Here is a 3374-nt window from a genome sequence, read left to right as displayed (position 1 = left end):
CTCTCCGCCGCTGTCGCTCTCCGGCGCTCCCTTTTCCTGCCGGCTCTGTCCACTGCTCCCTCTCCCGCGGCGCTCTTATAGTCCCGGAAGGAAGGGAGGGAGGGACCGGGCGGATTAGTCTCGGCCTGTTGTGGGTACGGTCGCCGCGGCGACGAAACATTCTCCCTCAAGGCTACGGTTTCGGGTTTCGGGTAATGCAGGGGGGGGGGGAGGGGAAGAAAAGTGAGGGAAAAGGAGAGGGAGGGGGTGACAAGAGGAGGGAGGGAAGTGGGGAGCGGGAAGGGTGGGAAAGGGTGAGAGGGAAGATTGGGGGAGGGGAGGAGGGGGAGTGCGAGGAGGGGTTGTAGGTGTGTGGGAGGGAGCGGGGAAGAGGAGGGAAGTTTGGGCTGGGGAGGAGGGGAGGGCAAGGAGGGGTTGGGGGTGTGTGGGAGGGAGCGGGGAAGAGGGAAGTTTGGGTTGGGGAGGAGGGGAGGGCGAGGAGGGGTTGGGGGTGTGTGGGAGGGAGCGGGGAAGAGGAGGGAAGATTGGGCTGGGGAGGAGGGGAGGGCAAGGAGGGGTTGGGGGTGTGTGGGAGGGAGCGGGGAAGAGGAGGGAAGTTTGGGCTGGGGAGGAGGGGAGGGCAAGGAGGGGTTGGGGGTGTGTGGGAGGGAGCGGGGAAGAGGAGGGAAGTTTGGGCTGGGGAGGAGGGGCGGGCAAGGAGGGGTTGGGGGTGTGTGGGAGGGAGCGGGGAAGAGGAGGGAAGTTTGGGTTGGGGAGGAGGGGAGGGCGAGGAGGGGTTGGAGGTGTGTGGGAGGGAGCGGGGAAGAGGAGGGAAGTTTGGGTTGGGGTGGAGGGCGAGGAGGGGTTGGGGGTGTGTGGGAGGGAGCGGGGAAGAGGAGGGAAGTTTGGGCTGGGGAGGAGGGGAGGGCGAGGAGGGGTCGGGGGTGTGTGGGAGGGAGCGGGGAAGAGGAGGGAAGTTTGGGTTGGGGAGGAGGGGAGGGCGAGGAGGTGTTGTGGGTGTGTGGGAGGGAGCGGGGAAGAGGAGGGAAGTTTTGGTTGGGGAGGAGGGGAGGGCGAGGAGGGGTTGGAGGTGTGTGGGAGGGAGCGGGGAAGAGGGAAGTTTGGGTTGGGGAGGAGGGGAGGGCGAGGAGGGGTTGAAGGTGTGGGAGGGAGCGGGCAGGAGGAGGGAGGTGGGGGGAGGGAGGAGGGTGGGATGGTGTGGATTAAGGGACCGAAGGGGTGGCTGGAAGGAGGAAGCGGTCTCGGGGGGAGGGGCCCAGCCCGACCCTGAGGCGTCGCCGACAGTCCTACCATCCCACTCGCAAACTCTCTGTCTGACCCACCGCCGTCGGGACGGACGGCCAGACTCGGTAACGGGCCTCTTCCCTCAGCTCCCACCCCACCCCCTCCAACTCCGAGATCTCCTCACTGGGGCAGTCTGCTCTTTCCTGCTTGAGTTTACGGCGATGTCCTGTGCATTGGGCCCTGCGTGACTTTCGCTGCGTGCGTGACCGTGCGGTCCGCGGGCACTGCTGGGTCTTGGCTGCCTGTGTCCGGGTGACCGTCAGCGCGAACCTGAACTCGGTTTGAGAGTGCCGCAGACACCCCACCCCCGCCCGTCGGAACTTGCTCGGACCTGCCCCCCCCCCAACAAAACCCTGAGTTAGATAGCGACGGCCGCGTGATAAGATATTTTATTCCACCCTCTCAGAAATCCCATTATGATAGTAACCTCCCTGTTTTCTGGAGAAAATGTGGAAATCAAAATGCAAGTCGTATCACCATATAACAATCACAGCACGGAAACAGGTCATCTCGGCCCTTCTAGTCCGTGCCGAACGCTTACTCTCACCTAGTCCCCCCGACCCGCACTCAGCCCATAACCCTCCATTCCTTTCCTGTCCATATACCTGTCCTATTTTATTTTAAATGACAATACCGAACCTGCCTCTACCACTTCTACTGGAAGTTCGTTCCGCACAGCTACCATTCTCGGAGTAAAGAAGTTCCCCCTCGTGTTACCCCTAAACTTTTGCCCCCTAACTCTCAACTCATGTCCTCCTGTTCGAATCTCCCCTACTCTCAATGGAAAAAGCCTATCCACGTCAACTCTATCTATCCCCCTCATAAATTTAAATACCTCTATCAAATCCCCCCTCAACCTTCTACGCTCCAAAGAATAAAGACCTAACTTGTTCAACCTTTCTCTGTATCTTAGGTTCTGAAACCCAAGTAACATTCTAGTAAATCTCCTCTGTACTCTCTCTATTTTGTTGACATCTTTCCTATAATTCAGTGACCAGAACTGTACACAATACTCCAAATTTGGCCTTGCCAATGTCTTGTACCATTTTAACATTACATCTCAACTCAATGCTCTGATTTATAAAGGCCAGCATACCAAAAGCTTTCTTCACCACCCTATCCACATGAGATTCCACCTTCAGGGAACTATGCACCATTATTCCTAGATCACTCTGTTCTACTGCATTCCTCAATGCCCTACCATTTACCATGTATGTCCTGTTCTGATTAGTCCGACCAAAATGTAGCACCTCGCACTTCTCAGCATTAAACTCCATCTGCCATCGTTCAGCCCACTCTTCTAACTGGCCTAAATCTCTCTGCAAGCTTTGAAAACCTACTTCATTATCCACAACGCCACCTGCCCTAGTATCATCTGCATACTTACTAATCCAATTTACCAGCCCATCATCCAGATCATTAATGTATATGACAAACAACATTGGGCAGATCCCTGAGGCACAACACTAGTCTCCGGCCTCCAACCTGACAAACAATTATCCACCACTACTCTCTGGCATCTCCCACCCAGCCACCGTTGAATCCATTTTACAACTTCAATATTAATACCTAATGCAAACCATCATCATATTTTCTGGAAATGCCCCGTTATCAAGGACTATTGGGGTGGGATACACAGTTGCCGATCTTTAAATGTAAAATACCCTTAGAGAGTAAGACCATATATTTTGGATATATACCTCAAAAATGGTTGAAAACAGATAAATATTTAAAGAATATACTACTAGTGGCTGGCAAAAAGACCCTCACACAGGAAGTGGTTATCAAAGGCGAGCCCAACTTTAAACGCATGGACGGAAATTACAATGGACATTTACAAAATGGAGAAGTTAACAGCATCTGTTGGTCATAAGTTGGAACAAGTTGATTCATACTGGGGAAAATGGTTTAATTGCATAACACCTCATATGCCTGTCTTTATCCTCTCAAATCAATGAATATGTTGTTAAAAAATGTCACTCCCTTCTTGTCCATAGTCTCTCCTTTCGCTTGTTCTTTCTCTCCTCTCTTTACTATAAGTGTATACCTCAGATAGATATTATGTGGAGACTTGTGACAAGTGTGATTAT

The sequence above is a fragment of the Hypanus sabinus genome, unplaced genomic scaffold, assembly GCF_030144855.1.
Source record: "Hypanus sabinus isolate sHypSab1 unplaced genomic scaffold, sHypSab1.hap1 scaffold_1346, whole genome shotgun sequence".
In the NCBI taxonomy this organism is placed as follows: Eukaryota; Metazoa; Chordata; class Chondrichthyes; order Myliobatiformes; family Dasyatidae; genus Hypanus; species Hypanus sabinus.
Note: the sequence above shows the minus strand (reverse complement) of the source record.